Below are 22593 nucleotides of genomic sequence, written 5' to 3' on the forward strand. Positions count from 1 at the left end.
AATAAATTTTTAAAAAAAGCATATCATTAAGCAAAGCAGTGGAAAGTTGAATTAAGTCAGAGCTGGAATGTTCTGGAAAATCAGAGAGCATTTTCAGAGACATTTCCTCCTACCCATAACTGTGGGCTAACTCATGACCCATATACCTCAACAAGGAGAGATGGGGGAGGGGTTAAGACATGGATGAGGCTAACAATGGTACTAACTTGACTGTATTCACTGAGTACAAAACTAAATAATAAATAAATAAATAAATAAAACTTCCATTGTAGAAATTGTAATAACATTACACCTCCTGCTTCCATTGAGATATATGAGATATTCAATACAACTTATTCAACTTATAGCCTTCTACAACTTATCCAACTTATAGTCAACTGAGTATCAGAAACCTGAGTTCTAGACCTTCCTTTGTCACAGAATGGCTCTGTGATGTTGGTATGCTACTCTGTTCTTGTGCATGTGTCAGTTGTTTTTTGTATATGCATTGACAAAAATGTACTTACTACATTTTCCCTTTTGTCTGTCACAATCCAAACCTGATAGCACATGCTTAGGCCTGGAATTTCAGTGACCACAAATGACTATGGTCTTAACACAATGCTTAGCTTGTAATATCCTTTTTCACATGAAATTTTACCCATTTTATTCATTGTACTGCTTTAAGAAAATTGTGGTGAAAATACTTACTCAGTTTATAAACTTTGGAAGGACAAACCTAATGTTAGTGGACACTGCGTATCTATGAGATGCTTCTAAATTCAAGGAATGGTTACCTGTGACCAGTTCTCTGTAGGTTGGATTCTACAGGAAACTGAAACTTCTCAGGAATTATTTGGGTAGCACAGGAACAGCAAGACTTGGATCAAGTTCAGTAAAGATGAGTTTGGGAAAATAAAAGTAACTGAAAACTTTCAAATATTAACATACAGATTCCATGAAAATGATTATGTGTCCCTGAAAATTATATGTACAATGAAATATATGAAATGAGTGTGTATGTGTATATATATATATATATATATGTATATATATATATATGATTTATGGAATTTCCAATGTTATCTTTTATTCAAACTTTCATTCGGTTGAGGTAGAAACATGTGCAATCACCTGTTAGTAGGTGCTTATCATACAATAACCCAATTGAGGTACAAAATTCTACCACATACATCTCCTCTATTTAGGCAAGTGTTTTCCTGAACTTCAAAACTGATTCATTATCAGAATGACCTAATAGCAATTAAAAAAAACAATTCATGTAGATAAGGGAGGAATTCTCACAAACACTAAAAAAAAAGCTGCTACCCTTACGATCATTTGTGATTTCTAGTGCTTTCAGTGTTGAGGTTTTTGACATTATGGAAGTTTGAAACTCTTTGCTAAAATATGAATTGCACCCAGAAGTAGAAAAGCTGGTTTCCCATATCAGACCCAGGATATTAACTTCAAAGTGTGTATAGGTTTCATTTCCTATCTATAAAGTAAGGATGAAAGTCCATATTAATGACAAAATGTTTCTATCACAGAACAAATGTGTGGTAGTTTAAACAAAATGTCCCACAAAGCCTCATGTGTTTTGAATATTTCTTCCCCATCTGATTGAAATTTGAGAAAGTAGTGGGGCCTTTGGGAGTGGAAACCTTGCTGAAATATGTGTGTCGCTGGGGGCAGATTTGATGAGTTATTATTTCAGCCATACTGAGTATAGCTAGCTCACTCTTTCTGCTACTTTCTAGCTGATGTGACAACATGTGATGCCCCACTTCTGCTCTGCCAGAGCTTTCTTTGCTATGATGTAACCTCCCCCTCAAAACCATAAATGGAAATAAACTCTATGCTCCTATAAACTGCATTTTTTCAGTGTTTTCTCTCACAAGTGTGAATGCTACCCCTATCATTGCATCTGGTTCCCCAAGCAAGCATACCTGCCTTTCTCCTGAGCTGTAACAACTAGGCTGTCAGGTCCATGATAGAAAAGATAGTGATGATCCCTTTCTCTACAAATCTCCTAAGAAGCAAAGATAACAAAAATGATCAAGGGTAAGTTAAAATAAAGATTATTCACTTTTCATGTTTCTTAAACAAATTCAATTTTAAGCATGATCTATAATACATTCTTTTTTATTGTTTTAAATTATTTATTTATTTATTTGAGAACAACAGACACAGAGAGAAAGACAGATAGAGGGAGAGAGAGCATGGGCGCGCCAGGGCTTCCAGCCTCTGCAAACGAACTCCAGACGCGTGCGCCCCCTTGTGCATCTGGCTAACGTGGGACCTGGGGAACCGAGCCTTGAACCGGGGTCCTTAGACTTCACAGGCAAGCGCTTAACCGCTAAGCCATCTCTCCAGCCCTAATACATTCTTTTTACCATGCTCCATAAATGAACTTAATTCTTGTGCATCACACCACATCATCAGAAATCAGTAATTTTTAACACATTCATCTAGAATTCTGTAAAAGAGTACCCCTTAGATACTTTTGTTCTATACTTTTATTGTAAGGTAAAACAACATAAATTTCTGAAAAAACTATATACATACATATACATACATATATATTAAGTCTTATGTGAAACTAATCTGTTCTTAAAACACACACAACGTTTGTCTCACTTAAAGAGTTAGTCTGGGACTAGGGAGATGGTTCAGCAAGTAAGAGAACTTGCTTCAGAAGCATGAGGACCTGGGCTCAATCCACAATACCCATATAAAAAGCTGGACATGGCCACACATTTCTATAACCCCAGTGCTGAAGGAGGCAGAGGATGAGCTCTAGGGCTTGCACTTAGCCATTCTGATCATTAAAATTAGCCCCAGGCTCAGGGAGAGACAGTCTGAAGGAATATTGTGGAAGAGCAATAGAAGACATGTCACACTTTCCTCTGGTCCCTTTATGCTTGGGCACAGAGGTATGCTCATCTGTACACACACAGAGCACAGACACAGCACACATACACACAGAGTAATAAGAAATACTTTTTCAGATAAAAATTTATTTAATTTTATGCTCTCCTATTTTCTGCACATTCTGCTTTACAAAACTAAAATCAAATATATGACTCAATTAAATCGCATGGATAGCTTTGGACTAGTTTTGTTGATCAAATTTTTAATTTTTTTAAAGTTTTATTTATTTATTTGAGATAGTGAGGGAAGAAAAGAGAGAGAGAACGGACACACTAGGGCCGCCAGCTACTGCAAACAAACTCCAGACACATGCGGACCTTGTGCATCTAGCTTACATGGATCCTGGGGAATCGAACTGATGTCCTTTGGCATTGCAAGCAAAAGCCTTAACCACTAAGCCATCTCTCCAGCCCATTAGTCCAATGTTTTTATCTTGAAATAATTAGCTCATCTGGATAATGTGTATAAGTGAGTTAACTAGCATGTATTTGAAGCTTTAAGAAACAAATATATTTTAAATTGTATAAATAGACAATTGAGAATAATATTTATATAAACTTCTGATGAAATAACTGAAACAATTGCATGACATAAATAGTAAGCAATTATATAAACTATTTGTTATAAAATTTATAAAATGACAGATGTTGCAGAAATAGAACATCAATTGATAATTTGTTTATTAACTTATTCCATTAAATTATATCCTCTTTGGGGGTAAGTGCACTGTTTATCTCAATAACCCAAAGACTTAAGTCTGTGCCTAACATAGAATCAATGCCTCAGTAAATGCTAAGTGAACTAACAGATAAAATAGGATCAAGATAAATGTAGAAATCTAATATGCTATTGTTACTGACCTTATCTGTAATCAGATCATGATATATTGCTCAGCTTTTACCATTGCCAGGGTCATTATAATAAACAATAAAAACAAAAATAAGCAAAAACATTTAAAATGGTGGTGATGGAAACAGATTTTCAATATACTATAATTTGGGGTCATTCCAGTAATCTTTTTTTTCTCTCACAGCAGTTTAGCAATGCTTTAAGCATTCTTCAGAATGAAAAGCTTTTAGAGCTAAATGCATCAATTACACAATCTTGTGATGCGATCCTGCCATGGATCCTTAGTCATTCTTCCTCAGCCCACAGAATGCCATCTGCTTATTTTGGGCATACTGTGTAACAAAGAGAAATAGAGGGAAAGAAGCCTTGTACTGATTTCAATCCTTTGCAGGTGCTACTTTAAAGTATACTTTTTCTTCTTCTTTTCTTTTTAATTTTGAGAGAGAGAGGGAGAGAATGGGTGCAATGACTTCAGTGGCTGAGTTAACGCCAGATATGTGCGCCCCCTTGTGGTGCATGTGCAGGATTGTGTGATTGTGTCACTGTGTATCTGGCTACATGGGACAGGGAGACTCTAACATGAGTTCTTAGACTTCACAGGCTTAGCCACTAAGCTATCTCTCCAGCCCTACTTTTATTTTTAATTACATTCTTATTCTTACATTTTCAATGACATTATTGACTATAAATGTTAAAGTTTGGGCAAGAGATGCTATAAACATCCTGGCCTTTTTGATTAGCTATCTTGCATTCAATCTTCTCCATTGATTCAAAAAGCAAAACAATTATTTCCAAAAATCTCTAACTTTATCAACAGACCATAATCCTAATTTGAATTCCTACTGGCTACACTTTTATAGAACTTTGCATTTGAAGGGTTGGGTTGGAGTCATTCACTCTATCTGACAGGCTTTCTGGAAAAAAAAAAAATGAAAGCTAGATAATTTATTAGTAGAATGAGTAACTAGAGATGCATTCCGTCTTTCTAGCAGTAGTGAATAAATGTATAAGCACTCAAAGGAAAAACAGAACTACTATCCCCCTTGGTTCTGTTTGTTTAATTTAATAGGATTAGTAATATGTTATGAAACCTATTTAAGTAAAACTTAGCAATCTCTAAATATTTTTGCCAACATTCTCTCCTTTCATTTTTATAACATCTGTGAAAAGAGAATAAACACATCTTAAAGATGAACTTTCTTAGGTAGCATGGATGATTAAAATAAAGACTAGGGCTAAAATTCTGGCACTCCAGTTGCTGAAAGTAGATTAAATCCCCCACTTTCACTTTATGCCTTTATATCTTTTTATTTGACCGAAGAGTGTAAATTTGTGGATAAAGATATAAGAGTCATGGATTGATCTTTGGCATAAATAAATATTGCAATTAGAAATTCTTTGTATAAATATAAATTATTGGAGGCTAAGGAGATTATTAGGTATTTGCCCTGAAAAGACCCAGCACACAAGTAAGTCAGATGTAAAAAGTGGTACATGAGTCATGAGTTCAACTGTAGAGGAAAGAGGCCCTGACAGTCATTCTTTCTCCCCCTCTCTTTCTCTATCTCTATTTCTATCTTCCTGCTTTCTTTCTCTCCCTCCCTCCCTCCCTCCCTCTCTCTCTCTCTCTCTCTCTCTCTCTCTCTCTCTCTCTCTCTCTCTCTCTCTCTCTCTTTCTCTCTCTCTTTCCAAAAGATATTTTCACTGAGCCACCAGTTGTTGATAAGATAAGGCAAGATGCTGGTCCCTATATGGCATACACAATTTACTTGGAGAACAGTAGTTGTTGAAATATAAAAACTTTACACATATTAACATTCTTCACAGTAATGAATGTCTATGTTCTATGGTTTGCATGTCATTTGTCTACCACAGACATCTGTTTTGGAAGCACAGTCCCAATGTGGCAGGGTTTAGTACAAGAGAATCAGATCATTTGGAGCATGAATTGAGGCTAAAATTAAACAGTGAATTACTGGTTTGCTCAAGAAAAAAAAACACATTGATATTAAAAAAAAAACCTAGCCTGTGTCCTGAATCACTTTTTTGCTTTTTATCTTACCATGAGATACCACTTTGTTGATGGTGAGTCTGTCTTTGTGATGCCATGTCCTGCTGTAGGGAAGGGGCCCTCTCCACAGAGGAGTTGAAAAAAAATGATTCTGAACCTGAAGAATCAGAAGTATAATAAACCCATTTCCTTAACAAATTATCTGGGGCTCAGGTATATGGTTTTAGCAACAGCAAACCTACTCACCTAGTGTTCCCCTGACAGAAGAAGCAATGGCTATCACAATGACCAATATAATCATTGACTGATATAAGCATCAATTAATATAATCATTGACATCTCTCTGAACATATTCTTTTGCTGAGATAGCACCATATTTCTCTAGACCACTATAATAGTTTCAGGAAAATTTCCAATATCCATTATTTCCTCCACTGTATCCTCCTTAGCATTGCCATAGTGATCATTTAGAGATAAGTGACCATGTTATCCACCCTTTGTTTAACAGCTTTCATTTGAATCATTGACAGTTTCCTATGGCTTTCTTTATTCCACATATTTAGCCTTCTTTTAGTTCCCAAAACTGTAAGTTCTTCATCTTTAACTTTTCAAATCATTCTTTGTTCTGTGTGGAATGCATTCCATTCCCTTAACCCTTCATCTGGCACCTATTTTGTCTCTGCTTATTTTTGCTTGTAGTTGGTCTAAAATCTCTGATTTTGCTCCAAACCTCAACAATGATTAGATCCTCCTTTTGAATTTAAATACTGAGTTCTGTGTATGTATGTGTGTGTGTGTATACATACATATATATATGTACATATACATATATACATATTATACATATATATATAAACTCTTTATACATTGTATAGAATAGAAATGAAAATTTATGCCCTATTGAGACACATTATTATTAGATCAACTGGTCTCTGTTTATTTACATGGTGAAATTACAAATTCCAAGATAGTAAAATATAGCATGAAGCCAAAATGATCTTACATGATTTTATTCGTAGAATTTGGGAATACCAAATCACTCATTAAAAGGAAAATAACAATAGTTTTCAGTATCAGACAATGCAGAAATACTGTCTAGTGTCAAAATAATCCCATTAATAGATACTCTATTAATGTGTGAAAGTTTTGGACATAAAGCCAGGCCTAATGGGTTAGGACTCTGGTTAACAATATGAGTCTGACATAACCTGTCAAAAATCACACATAGTGAATCTTAGATATTGGTTGGATCTCAGCCAGAGTCTTCTGATGTTGTCTCTGGTGGGCATTGTACTGTGTCACAGTTGTTTTACAAGTCTGTCACAAAAGACCAAATATAAGCCTGGAAGGGTCTGTGGGGGATGCATTAGCAGTTAAAGGCTTTTGCTTGCAAAGCCAGTTGCTCCTGTTCAATTCCCCTGCACTAACATAAAGGTGGACAGATATAGTAATGCTTGCATGCATCTGATATTCATATGGAGTTTCAGTCTGGCATTTTTAGTGTCAAGAGACCTAGGAACACTCAAAACACATACACACACACACACACACACACACACACACGTAAATAAGTAATTTTATTTTAAGTCTGAGGAGGGAACACATATATAGCTGTGTATGGTAAAGAATTTGATGCTATTAAATCTAAATATATTTTTATAATTACGTGTCAAACGATCCAAGTAATGTGACATCAGTTATAAAATATAAGTTTGACTATGACCAGTAGGTTTCAAATTCAGTGTTTGCTTTCATAAAAGAGAAAAATTCATTGTATTGGATTAATTTACATAAGTACAAAACAATAACAAAATAAAACACAACATACATCACTCTACTAAGTAAAGGAGAGACATGTTAAAGACCTCTTGAGCAAGTGTTTACATAGAGCACAAATCCCTTAAGACATCAACAGTGAAGGTCTGGGATGACCCTTATTGTTCTTCCCACTACAAAAAGAAAAAACAAAACAAACAAACAAAAAAAAAAAAAACAAAAAAAAAAACCTGTCCTTTCTTTTCCTTCCTTAAAAGCCAAGTGTAGATTTAAATATCTATTAGTCTTCTGTCTGTCTGCTGTATATAAGGCTATTTCATTTTTAGTGCTGAGAAATATGAAACCATTTTAAAGGAACAAAGAAGCAAAGGAGTAGTAGGTACACTCATGTTTTCTCAGTCCTGTAGTTGAGCCACATCTCAGATCAGTATTGAGCAGAGGAATAAAATCAAGAAACCAGAATGAAGTATTAGAGGCAGCAATCTTAAGCCAAAGTAGAACTTTCTCTTTTTGTAATAGAATTATGCTAAGAATAAGTGCAAAATCTGTCAGTATAAGTGCAGATAACATTTGATTCAGGCCAAGAGGTGACCACAGTCAGAGTTTAGGCAAGAGATCTCATAATTGCACAACAGGAATTGGATGGGCAAACAATGCATGAGCTGGCAGCCCTTAAGTCACAGGCAACCTTCATGACAGTCTTCAGGGAACATAGATAAATTGCCTATACCCCAGGTTCCTCTCACCGGCAAAAGACGATTTCTTTCAGTTATTCTCCTTCATCTACACTTGCCGGTGTGGCTGCTGGGTCTGCTTGTACTTTAACTTTCTTTGCTACTTTCTTCTGGGAATTCTGTGGAAAGTTAATTGCACACTATAATGTTGCAACAATGGGAGTGAAAAATAAAAACTGCATAGAGAATACCACGGATGTTTTCTGTCACAAATTCTCTCACTGAGCAATCTACATGTGGTGGAAAAGTATGTAACTGGGATTATGTTAAAAAGCCCATTCATGGGTTGGAGAGATGTCTCAGTGGTTAAGGCACTGACCTGCAAAACCATCAGACCCAGATTCAGTTCCTCGGTATGCATTTAAAACCAGAAGCAAAAGATGGTGCATGTATCTGGAGTTCATCTGTAGACCCTGGCACACCCACATTCTCTCTCTCTCTCTCTCTTTATATTTATATATATACACACATACATACATACATATGTGTGTGTGATATAAATATATATAAATATGAATATAAACATATATTAATGATGTAGCTCCATTCTTGTCATCTAAATCAATGGAATCAATCAACTTGAGTAAAATAAAAATTAAACTATTTGTCAACTATCCTTGACTCCATGTTTATTTTATTTTAACTAATTGTGTGTGTGTGTGTGTGTGTGTGTGTGTGTGTGTGTGTGTGTGTGTTTGGAAGTTCCATGGCCTCTTGCTGCAACAAACACACACCAGATGCTTATACAACTTTTTGCATCCAGCTTACATGAGTGGCTTGGGAACTGAACCTGGGATGCAGACATCTCATGCAAGCACCTTTAACAACTGAACAATCTTCCCAGACCCTGGCCTAAAGTTTTGGCAAATTTTATACTCACAGCTTCAACCAAATTCAGACCAAAATTATTTGGTTAAAAAAAATGCCTCTATTGAGTATACACAGACAATACAACAACTATACATACAACATTTACATTGTCTTAGAAATCAGATGTAAATTACAAATGATTTACATAATGTGGAAAGACGTATGTATGTTATATGCAAACATACGATACATCATAAGTATTCTTCAAGCTAAGATACCTGGATGAGTCATATAAAATTGTAGCAGGATAATGTCCCACTTATTTTGTATTCACTAGAAAATCTTCCAAATTATCTATTGCCAGGAACCCTTGAAAAGTATTCTATGTCAGGGAGCTACTGAGGTTGAAGGCTGCAGCTTGGTCTCTGGAGGCACTAATATTCGCCTCAATCACTATTAACTCTGGCAAGACAAGGAAACAACCATACAAGAAGGCAACATATTGAAGGTTGTTTCATTTCTGTAACTAAAACAGTTAGGTGTTCACATTTAAAAGTCAGGCACATTTTGTTAGAATTTTTAATATTCCTCGCAATGGTGAATATATGGACCATAACTAAGTTCAGAAGAAGGAATGTTTTGTAGTAGCACTATACAAATATATTTATGTGCTAGTAATACATCTGAAAAATCATATGTAATCACAAATATTCACCTATCTGTATTTATTTGCTTTAAAATAATTGCCTTTTCATGAGTTCTATAATGTCTTTAAAATCCTCAAATGCATTTTTCCCTTTAATTTTATTTTATCCTTATTTAAACAAGTATGAAGAGCAAGCAGCTTGAAGACATAAAGTTGGCCTTTAAAATACATGAGGACTCTGTCAGCATAGGGAGATGAAGTGTCTTAGTAGAGACAAGAGAGTGAAAAAGTGGAGGTGGGTTAGAAATTTTAAAAATCTGTTATTGCTTTAGGGTAAAAGAGAAACAGGAATCAAGAATCAATTTAAACTTGGAAAGTCATGCGAAAACTATACCAGTAAGTTAAGAGAAAGCGTTCCTTTGGAACATGGTAAATTTTTAGATGTTTTAAGGTTATCTATCCTTATAGATTCCAAGAAGTTTGGCTGGATAGAGCTAAGGAAAGGGTTATGCATAGGTCTCCTTATCTCCCCCCCCCCTTGTCTCATGTAATGTATTTGGCCAATGTTACAGTTTGAATATGAAATATCTCACATAGACTCATGGAGTTAAACACTTGGTCACCTGTTGGTGGTGCTAATTGGGAAGGTTTATGAGACATGGTCTTTCTGGAAAAAATGGGTCACTGGGGGACACTATAGCCTGGCCTTACTTCCTATTCATGCTCTGCTTACTGACCTTGTATGTGTTGTAACCAGCCCTCAGCCTATTACTACCATGCCTTCTTTGCCAGGGATGCAGTCAGCTCTACCTTGCTCGGACGAATGTCCAACCAGACAAACTTATCAGAGTAAAGGATTATTTCAAGATTACAGATCCAGAGGAAATTCTTTTAAAGATGGAAAAAGCTGCTTACTTCCATACATATAAAGAGAGAGAAATAACTGCAGCAATCAAACACTTATAAGCAGACAATACAAACCCCACCTGAGCCCAAACTGCTCTTTTTACCTTTGGCCTGGAATTCAGATCTGCCTCCAGTGACATGCCCACTCTAGGAAGAATCTACCTGCAAGAGGATAAAGTTGCAAACTCAATTTTGTTGAGTATATGGGCCATACATTGAAAATACTACAGCTTGGAATATATCCACTCGAAACTATAAACCAGAACAAAGCCTTTCTTTCCTTAAAGTGTTTCACATTACAATTTTTTCCTCAGCAATGAATAACTAATACAGAAAATTCCTACCAAGAACTGAGAAAATCACTAGTAAACCTAATGATCGGGCTAGTGGGCTTTTAGAACTGGTTTTCCAGAATTTGTTTGCTATGGAGTTTAGAACTTTGGAACAAAGAAATCCTTGGATCTATAAGCAGAGCTTAAGGAGCCATTCTAGTGAGAGTTTGGAAGTCTAGAATACTTAGAGAAAGTCAAACTGTACAGGTACATCTAATGAGCTTCAAAAGGGAGACAAAGGCACTATAGGGAACTGGAATACAGGAAGTTCATATTACAAAGAACTTCGCTGCATTTCTTGTCTTGAGAACTTGGTTAAGGCTGACTTTAAAAGTAACTGACTAATGAGTTTGGTGGAGTAAATTTCAAGGCAGGGTAGTATTGAGTGTGTCATGGTTGCTACCACTGCTCTTACTCAGATTTACAGTGAACAAGAGCAAGACTATGAAAAAAGTGAATGTTAGAAAGAAAAGTTTTGAGAACAAATCTAATATTTCAGTTAAAGAGGCTTCCGCTAATAATGTCTCTGCAATTGTTTAAGAGCTTAAAAAGAAATTGATATAACTGAAGAGAAGCCTCTTTGGTGGGACAATAAGAAAGGTGCTCTGAGGGATCTCATCCATTGAAGACTTTTAACTTATGAGACTGAAAATTCTTTTAAAAGGAAAAGGCTTGAAGTGAAAATGCCACAGAAGGAGTCCTCTGCTTAAAACACAAGTTCCTCGGAAAGCTTTCCAAAAAATCAGCCACCAAGTCATACAGACATCCTCAGAGCATTGGTCCAGGAAGACTAGGTTCCATCGTGAGCTGGGAACACAAATAGGCAATATTGTTTACTTGTTACTGTTTTTGTGGGTATGAAAGATGAAAGATTGGTGGTGCTATGGCATCTTGCTGCATAGTATATGACAGCCTTTGTGGGCAAGCCATGTGTATCACAGTTAGTGTCTCTGCAAGAAGGCCCCTAAAGGCCATGTGTGAAGCAGTGGTGATGAGACATAAGTGTAATGAAAACCCCAGAACATGGAGATGCCATGATTATTGGGCATCTGCAAAGAATGTTTTTGTCTCAAAACTCAGTCGAACCAAGGGACAGATTGTTTATGATAAGGGCAGTAGCAGACTTCTCTAAGTCTTAGGGCACAAATGAATTGATCATGATTCCCAGATAATAGACATGACACTACAGGAATTAGTGTTTACCTTGCTTGGCTTTTTTCCCCTTGCATGATCCAGTCTTTCCTTGCCAGATCCCATTTCTCTACTTTGAAATTTGAATGTTTGCTCTGTGCCTTAATGCACTGGAGATATGTAATTTGTTTGTTTGATTACACAGAGTCCCAATTAAGAGATTACTCTGAGTCTGAGTATCTAAAGAGACTTGACACTGTGGTGTTTTGAACAATATTGAGACTATTAAAAACTATGGGCACTTTCGAAGTTGGATAGAATGCATTTTGCATCATGAAATCATCATAAGCCTATGGGGGCAAGGATGCAAATGTGGTGATTAGAATGTACTGAATGTGCTGAATCAGTTCATGTGGTTGAACACGTGGTTCCTACCTGATGACACTATTGGGGAAGGTGGTAAAACTTTTAGGAGGTTGGGTCTTGCTAGAGGAAGTGGGTCACTAGGGCAGGACTTAAGGTTGCCTTACTTGTGACCAGCCAGGTTCCTGCCCCTGTTGAAACACCTCCACCATGGTAGAGTATATCCTGTAGAAATTTTCAGCCAAAATAAACCCTTTCTTTCCTTATACTGCTTCTTAACACCTTTGGGCTGGAATTCAGGTATGTTGTCCTAGCAAGAGTGAAACAATGGTTATGCTACATGCTTACTATTTTGTCCTCCCTCCTTTCTGAACTTTTCCTGCATGAACTTTGCACTGATCTTCATACTAGGGACTATTTATGGGATGAACTGGTAAGCTCAATTACCTCATTTAATTTTATTTATTTATTTTTGGTGAATGAGCTTATTGGTGATACTTACAGAAGAAGATAGGGATTTGTGATAGATTATTCCAAGGCATTGCTGGATATGTTTATTTTATTTACAGATAAAATATAGTATGAGTTTGTCCTTGTTTTGAGGACTTTCTCTCTATCTGGAAGAAAATAGGCCCAAACTAGCCAGTGCTACCATGGGAAACATTAATTTATTAAAAAAGAATGCTCTGTAAAATCTGAAGGCCATAAACATGCTTGATGTTCCTTATATTTAATTTGGTTATACCCTGGTTATTCCTCAGAGCACATAAATCTTTTACCTTTTATTAATTTGATATATCCTATACATTTTCTGCACTTTTAAAACATTCAATCACTGAACATTTTATAGTTCCCACTACAGGCAAGAATTATAATCTCTGTGGGATTACAGAGACAGGGACAATCTTTGTGGGGTAGACGTAAATGCATTTTAGTCGATTTTGTAGTCTGTATTTTTGTATAGCCATTAGCCATATTACTATTTAAATTGAAATAATTAGGACTTAGAAGTTGAATTTCTCAGTAACACCAGCCACCCAGCAATTACCCATTATATATTTCTCATGTCTCCCATATTGGATAGAGCAGTAGAACAATGTCATCACCATATAAAGGCCATAGGGGCTGGAGAGAATACTCAATGAATAAACTGATTGCTTTGTAAGCATAAAGACCTGAGACTGAATCTAAATACCTACATAAAAATGCCAGACATAGTTGAAATTGCCTCCACTAGGGAGGCTGAGACAGAAGGGTAAGTGGAGCTTGCTGTTCAGGCAGTCTAGCTTCCTATGCAAGTGTTGAGCCAATGACAAACCCCATTTCATGAAGAGATAGATGGCATTCTTGAAGATAACATCTGGAGTTGTCTTCTAGTCTCCACAGGTAATGCAAATGTGTGCTCCTACACATATGCCAAAATAATGTACACATGCACACACAACCCATATGCAGAAACATGAAATAAATAAACCAATAGACAACACTATTTAATTCTAGTAGAAAAAAAAATCTTTTGCCTTTTTAAAAATTTTATTTATTTGAGAGAGAGAGAGAGAGAGAGAGAGAGAGAGAGAGAGAGAGAGAGAGAAGGGGTGTGTCAGGGCTTCCAGCCATTGCAAACGATCTCCAGACGCATGTGCCACCTTGTTCATCTGGTTTCTGTGGGTCCTGGGGAATCAAACTAGGATCCTTTGCCTTTGCAGCAAACGCCTTAACTGCTAAACCATCCCTCTAGCCCTCTGTTGCCTTTCTTCAGTATATATCGTGCATCAAATACTGAAAACTTTTGCTCCAAGAAATTAGTCAATATCCCTATGAAATATGAGGCATAAAAGTCTTAAGGAATGTCTGAAACTATATGTTCTAATACACTTTTATTTTGATTTGGTGATTAATTTAGTCATTTTGATTTTATAGTTGAGGCAGCAATGTTAGAATATACCAATTGTACTATATAAAATGCTAATAATGAGTCATTTTCTATAAGCACCGTGGATATAGAGATGAAGAAAGACTGTGTGTCTCTCTGAGATGACTGCCTGAATCCTGGAAAAAGCCCTGAAGGATTAGACAGAATAGGTGGCCAGGAACCTGGTCATGCTGAAGGATGTGGACTTCAGGAGGTTAGGGCAACAAGAGTGTTGTCAGTTACACAAAGATCAGTCAAGCTATGGAGTTTTTATGAGAAAACCTTCAGAAAGCAAAACAAATCAACATTTTTTTTAATATATAACTAGCTTTGTGTTTTCACTGTGAATGGTTAAAGACTGAGTGTGGCCAGAAGTAAACAAAATCACTTTGCAGTTAAAAAGTGCTTCCAGGGCTGGAGAGCTGGCTTAGCGGTTAAGCGCTTGCCTGTGAAGCATAAGGACCCCGGTTTGAGGCTCGGTTCCCCAGGTCCCACATTATCCAGATGCACAAGGGGGTGCACGCGTCTGGAGTTCGTTTGCAGAGGCTGGAAGCCCTGGTGTGCCCATTCTCTCTCTCTCCCTCTATCTGTCTTTCTCTCTGTGTCTGTCGCTCTCAAATAAATAAATTTCAAAAAAAATTAAATAAAAAAAAAAGTGCTTCCAGTTTAATATTCTTTAGTTTAAGCACTCACATTCTGGAATCCTGCAGGGTTTAGATCTTTTCTGCATTGCCACTCAAAGCACAAATTAGGAAGTTCATCTCTTTAAAGCTGGAGCTTGATAACTGTCATGCAGAGTCCTCAGAGTAGCCCTTCATTTCCTGTGTGCTGATAGTAGAATGACATGATATTTCTAAAATGAAAAGTTAGTATGGCAATTGAATTAAATTCCTGTCACTCCAAACAGAGGATTTGACTTAGTTCTCTAGGTCCTATTCTCTAAAAATATAACTTCTGCTTGCAAAGCAACCACTTAGATACTCTGGGCCATGGCTCAGATCTTCTTAAAATATTCTTTATGTGAGGGACAAAATCAAAAGCACCCTGTTCCCCAAGGGCTCAATCCTGGTATATAAAGAAGAATGAGTTATGTCTTCCAGACATTGAGGATTATGTCCTAAAATGTTCTATAATTCAAGCTCATACATATCAGGCTTGCTTTGCTTTGTATGCATAGCCCTGTATCTCCTTCCTACTTCAATCTGTACACAAAATGAGTTATCAGAAGAGTAAACTGTGTGTTCAAAGAAAAATAGATCAGTACACCCAAATAAAGTGATTTCCAGCCAGCGTTTGGATGTTACTAACTAAAGTGACAATCAAAGAAGCAGAAATCCCAAAGCCAATCACACGCATTCCCTGACCCGTCATATCTGGCTGGAAGTATTCTCATTTTCCCCAAAACATACTGTCTTCCTTTAAGTGGGCACTTTCCCTTTCTTTTCAATTGTTCTCTTCCCAAGTTAAACATACATCTAAATCCTTAGCTATCTTGTTTCCATGAAAGAGTCTTGACACAATCCTTATAAATCCAAATTGTTTTCTTGAGATTTTAGAAGATACACTGCAGGATAGCAAAGAAAGAGTACATCTTTAGCATTGAAACATTTAAGTTTTGTGCTCAGCTAGTGATCATTTACCCAAGTGTGATATTTGAACTAGGAAAAGGAAGAGATCATGCAGAGAGAAGCTTGCCATTAGAATGAGGAAGTCCTGATGTCATTCAGATTTTCATTGTCACTGACCTGATAAATTTCTATAATTCCAGCATTAAACTAAAGAGCTCAGTACCCAACCAACTCATTTTGTTCTCTGCCAAACTAGTTAATATTGCTTTCTACTGGGTATAATCAAATCAAATCCATATCTGCCTTGGACATGACTGGACAGTGTGCTCAAATTTTTCTTTTTTTTCATAATGTCTTTTGATTGATGATAACCTCCCATCTCTTTATTGTGAATGAATTCTTAAATGTTTCAACAAAATTTTCATATCTATTAAATTCCCAAACCTGCAAAATTCCTATATTTCCATGCCAGATAGAGTATGATTTTATTATTTTCTTCACCCTATCTACAGAAAAAGATATCTTTAAAAATGTTGCCAATGGATATAATAAATTAATGAGCCTTGGGATCTGATAGCTGAATATACAATATCATAGAATAGGCAGGAAATTTTTTTAAATGCATCAGCAGTTACTTTTCATTAGTTCCCATATCTTGTTCTCTTTTATTAATTATATTATAGCTGACTCATAATAAGGTTTTTTTTTTTTTTTGTATTTCAAATCATCTCAAGGGATTTGATTTTTTTGAATAAAACACAAACCTATTTTATTTTACAAGATTTTGATTGTGTCTGAGTTCTTTATTAAATTGCTTCTCTTTCTTTGAATTTGTTGTTGCCAGTTTCCAGGCAACTCTTATGAGTTGGCAAAAACATTCTGAGGGATTTTTTTTAGAATAAAATTAGTAGAGGCAGGGATCCCTCTTAATAACAGATATTACAGTTGTTCAGATATAAAATTAGCCACTCTGAATAAAGCTTATTATTTAATACTACATTAAATGGGACTTTCTATCCAATTGACAGCAGGGTCTTGCACCTAAAATTTGCCTGACTTGCAAAAGTAATATCTTACTTTCTGACTTAAAATGAAAATGAGGTTGATTTAAAAAATAGCAATGACCTTTGTTAAGCTTAAAAAGTAAGGGATGGTAAATGAATCTACCAAAGCATCACTATCACTGATTGAGATTACTGAGCCTGGAATGGGTACTTGGGGAGCTGCCATCTTTTCATTACAGATTTCCTAAGAAATACGAATCAGCAACATGAAGGTGGAGATTCAGTGGACTCAGGTTTCTTCTAGATGCAAACTTGTTTATGATACATCATATTAAATTAAGTACTGTGTTATTTAACCTTTAAATCTTATAAAAGAACAGAGAAATAACATTGGCAGGCCTAAGGGGATAAGCTATACAAAAATATCTTTTGATGGCTTGTATCAATACTCTAAATTTAGAGGTTTATTTTTTTTATTAATTAGTTTTATACTCAGTGAATATAGTCAAATTGATAGCATTGTTAGGCTCATCCATGTCCTACTCCCTCCCCTAGCCCCTCCTTGTTGAGCTATATGGGTCATGCATTGTGGATAGGTTTATTCTTATATGTGTGTGGTATGTGCACATGCATGTTCACATATGTGTACACACATGTATGTACTGATTCAGATGCATGGGTTCCAGAAGCCAATGCCAAGTATCTTTATCTATCACTCTACTTTCTCAAGGCAAGAGCTCTCACTTGAACCCAGAGCTTATCAAGTTGGCTAGCTTAGCCTCAGAGATCTCTGTCTTGTCTAAGGGCTGATATTTCAGGTAGGCTGTCAATTCCACCTGGCATTTACATGGACGATAGGGATCTGAACTCCAGTCCTCACACTTGTGTGGAAAGTTATTTATGTAGTAGGCCATCTACCCAGCCTTTAGAGTTTCATTTTACTGATATTGGTGATGCTGAAAGTTCTTGAAGTTAGAAATAAATTCTGTATACATTCTCTCTGAGATTTACTTCTATCTCCTACCTGTTTTTCTACAGCTGGATGTCAAGAGTCATGAGCACAATGGCACATGTAGATGTGAAGACAACTAAGGACACAGTCAATCAGAAGCCAGGTGGATATAGAAAATGATGGTCTATTAATAGGTATGGCCCTGGTTTCTTCTCTAAATCCCATTCCTTTCCCCACATTCCAAGCTCAGTCTACTTCATTTTCCTATTGGTTTAATTGTTCTTCTGAATCAGAACTCTTCACTGAGTAAAGCTGTCCACATGTATCCTGTCTTTATAATAGCAACTAAACATTAGCAATTATTTTTTTAATTGCTTGCCTCCTGCCATGCATGTACCATGGCTCACTCTTTTTCCAAGTGTATTCTGTGACTCTGTGGTGAATTTCCTCTGATGCCTCCCCTCCTGTTTGGATTCTCTTCTTCCCTGGCAGAGTTTTCCCTAGAAACTGAAGTTTCTACCTCAGTTGATTTGTCCTCTCCTACAAAATTCAAATCTAGTGATGATAGGACTCAAAGGTATACTCCAGATTCTAGTTTAGTTACTTAATCCTGCCTTTTGTGTTTGTTCTTTATAATGTCTTACCCCATTGCAAAACCTAAGTCAGGATCCTAAGGCCATCACAATTTTAAACTATCTGAAATTGTTATAGCAGCTCAGAGTTGCAAGAACCATGTGTTACATATAGTTGTTCTTCTACACTTGGCAAGTTGGGAAGGGTATTGCCATATAATTTATCTCTTCTTATATATAATTCCTCCCTCACTGCAGTCCATCAGCCTCTAACTCAAATGGTCACTTTCATTTTTCAATAAGTTAATAGTAATTTAGTGAATATTTTAGGTTATTCATGTATACAGGCCTGTTTAGGGACAACACTCATTATGATATATCACTATTGTAACAAGGGATGTATAAACAATGGTAAGCAAGATTAAATATCATGAAATAGTCAAGTATTAAACCCATAAGCATTGCATTATCAAAAGGGGATGTGTTTGACTATGCTAGATTGTTGGAATGAGGTGGTCTTAGCTTGGTAAAAGCTATGTGCTAGAGAGTAAGTGAGGAAAATCTCCTAGAGGCAAAATCACTTATAGGCATATATGCCACAGTGAATAAGGTTATAATGGATATGATGGGGAATATTTAACAGAAAAGACAAGATGATGAAAATAAAAAGAAAAAAAATTAGGGTAACTAAAAAGAACTATCTAAAATTTCAACATTAGCCAAATTTAATGGCATACATCTGTAATCCCAGCACTCAGAGTCTAAGTCAGTAGGATCCCCAGTTTGAGACCAGCTTATAGTGAAATCTTATTTAACACAAAGACAAAAATTTCTCTTATAGCTCATGAAGAAGCTGAATCTGGTTGAACAGCTTAAAATAACGTATCACCAGTCCTTCGCTTTATTTTCCACATATCAAGCATTGGTCAAAGTCAGAGGATAAGAAGCAGGTTTCATCAAGGGGCTTGATGGTTTTAGAAATCAGGGCAGAACACTTTCAGCATTATTTGAAAAACCTGCCAAATATGGTTGGCAAATATCAACAAAAAAAAATGTGAAAAGACTTCTCATTCCAGTTCAGTAGAAAATAGCAGTCCTGGGGCCATTGTTAAAGCACAGAGTGGGCACAGAAAATTGGAAGTCTACTCTGTTTTTACTCTCTGAGAAACAGTGGGGATCTTGGCTAATGGAGCTGTGAATATTCAGTAAAGGCCAATAATAAGTTTAACACAAAAATAGCATCAGTCATAGCTGCAAGGGCTCTACAGGCTTGCCAGGAAGGGTTCCCCATCCCCATACACATTCTTGGTAAGGGGTTAAGGAAACACCATCCTCATTAAGTGGCCCTTCAATTCTTTCTTTTTAATGGTTCTGTCAAAAGAAGGATAACAATGCACAGCTTCCTTCACTGTCACTCTCAGTTACTATTTTAATATACATTGAAGCCCTGGCAAGGTGTTAGTATCTAACATAAACGTGAACAGGCAATGGTTAATATCTATTGTTGAAGAAATTGAACAAATCCTCAAAAATCATGCTGATTATACAGAAATAGGTGACTCTTCTGTTTGGAGTAATCATCACATTGGGGAATGACTAGAGATGTGCCTTCAAGAGGTCTCTAGTTATACTCAATTCGTATTAAAGTAATAAAAAGGATATTGCTCTTATAAACGTTGAGAGAAGCTATGCTTCTTAGTTCCCTAGGACTTTCACCTGTGAGGGGTATGCAATGAAGGAATGCACACAAGCTGAGCTGAGAATATGAAAACAAATAAGGAGGAGAGCAGCGATGATGCTGCTCCTGGTGGGACCTCAAAAAAAAAAAAAAAAGTGAAGGTCCCCCAGGATTTTTTTTTCCATAGAGCAGCACAGTTTGTTAAAAGGAACAATTGATAACTGTGACCATGGACCTGGCTGCCTCTAGCTGTAAATGTATTTGACCTACCTCCATATGCAATCAAAGTAGAAAGTTGTGAATGTGTATGTGGGAAAGGCGACTATATGTGACCTGAAGTTTGGGATTAGTAGGCCTGATGCTGGCTTCTCAGTTGCAGATTACAGAAATGGGAATACTTGCTTTGGAAGCTCATACAATGGAGTCCTGTTCTTTGGAATTGTTGTTCTGATTTTATGTGAAGAAACAGAGAGCATGGCAGAAGAAACCAGAGTCAGGGCCTACCCAGGTGATAAAGGGCAGTCAAAGCACACATCACTAAGGACAGAGCAGTTGCTCAGACTTTTGGACCAGAGACTGTGTTGTTTTCTTCCTGTGCTCCAGGCTGACCTAAGGAACCAGAGTAAGGCTAAGTACCATGTTTTTAAACATGAAACTGTTATCAACAGAGTCTATAACAAACAGACAAAAGATGCCAAGCCAAAAATATTCCTGGGACACTTCTGAATGACTCAGGAGAACAGAATCTTTTAAATCTTCTCTGCTCCCTACTTTCTCCCCCATCATTGAAGCCTGATTCTGAAAAGAGGAAATGAGACAAATCCCATGCCAAACCATACCAAATAAAACTGTCAACTTGCTTCCACTCCAACGAAGGAAAAGAATGCAGAGTAAGAGAGCAGACCACGTCATCTTTCCACTCCAAGTCATTCAAGATAACAGTACAAAAACAGCTGTTCACAGTACAGAATGCCCTTAATTCCAGCCTCAGGAGGCCAAGGTGGGAGGATTTCTGTGAGTTTGACCTGTAGGACTGGGTACATGGCTCAGTGGTTAAAGCATTTGCTAGGCAAGTGTGCAACAAGCTGACTTCCTAGTCACAAAACCCATATAAAGGCAGGTATAGTGGCATACATCTGTAATCTAATCATAGGTTTTAACAGCAGGAATGGGGACAGAGAAAGGAGAATCCCTAGAAGTTTGTGGGCCAGCTAGCCTGGTACATATAGCAGTGGACAAGAGATTTCCTCAGACCAGTTGGAAGGCAAGGATTGACATGTGAGGTTTCCTCTGATATCCACATACTCATGCCAGCAGTACATGTGTGTCTACATTCACATGTACATACATGCATGCAAACACACAAATGCGTGCACACACACACACACACACACACACACACAAGAAATGTTAAATTAAGCATAAGATGAGTGTTGGGTGTGTTAACTCTCAGGAAACTTTAATGAATCAATAAGAAATGTAATAAATTGGAAACATAGTATAGTGAAGGCATTGAGTATATGGGGAAAATACATGAGGGGGCTGGAAATGTGACTTTGCAATTTGGCTGTAAAGACTAATGACACAGGTTTGATGGCTCAATAAGCCAGATGCACATAGTGGCACATGCATCTTCATTTGCAGTGGCTAGAGGCCCTGGCATGACCATAGTCTACACCAACCTTCTCTGTATCTTTTTGTTTGCAAATAAGCACACACACACACAAATAATACCAGCACATGAGAACAGAGCACAGTTTAAAGTAAAATTAGAATAAAAACAAAGCCTTTTAAATGAATACCAAATGGCCTTTAGAAATCCAGTAGAGCTGTTGCCACATAAACACATTTAGTTCTCAGAATTTTAATGGCATAAACGTTGTAATATATTAATTTAGCAGAAAAGCAAATTCAGACCCAAGAAGGTTCATTTACTGAACTGTTTGGTCTTAAAAATAGTAAGAAAGAAAAAAAAAAATCTAGGTTCCAGAACTGCTTCATGATGGGACCATTTCCAATTCAGGAAGACATTCTAGATGGATACTAAATGTTAGTAGTAGGAAGATTTACAAATTAAAGGGTAACAGTACTATTAACTATGACAGTGAATCCCATACTGGAAACAAGGAAAATGGATGCTGGGAGATTAAGCAAAAAGCAGGAGGTCATAAAAAGTGGACAAAACATTCTGGTAGTGGCTTAGCAGGCAAAGACAGACTGTCAGGAAGCCTGAGAGATCAAACATTCTCCTAAAGATCACCAAAATAGCTCTAGTACATATTTCTCTTCTGGAATGTTGTTATTCTTTGAAAGAGGTGAGATTAAGGTCCCTCCTTAGCAACTGAGGGTGCCTTTGTGCTATTTTGATAAGCATAGTAGGGAGGGAGGACTTGATAACACACTCCTACAATCCCCTGCAACTTGAGACCGACAGAC

General features: G+C 36.7%; 1 protein-coding gene across 3 annotated transcripts in view; it reads right to left on the reverse strand.

Moving 5' to 3' along the window:
- Lingo2 (leucine rich repeat and Ig domain containing 2) overlaps positions 1–22593 on the reverse strand; it is a 1280444-nt gene that overhangs the window by 914673 nt on the left and 343178 nt on the right. Inside the window, exon 1 of one of the 3 annotated variants that reach the window (XM_045160280.1) lies at positions 10750–10808. The exons of the other annotated variants lie outside the window; for them this stretch is intronic. The gene's annotated coding sequence lies outside the window, so the exon portion shown is untranslated. Of the gene's footprint in view, positions 1–10749; positions 10809–22593 lie in introns of those variants that run through there. 3 annotated transcript variants of the gene reach the window in all.

This window comes from Jaculus jaculus, chromosome 1 (assembly GCF_020740685.1).
Source record: "Jaculus jaculus isolate mJacJac1 chromosome 1, mJacJac1.mat.Y.cur, whole genome shotgun sequence".
Lineage (NCBI taxonomy): Eukaryota > Metazoa > Chordata > Mammalia > Rodentia > Dipodidae > Jaculus > Jaculus jaculus.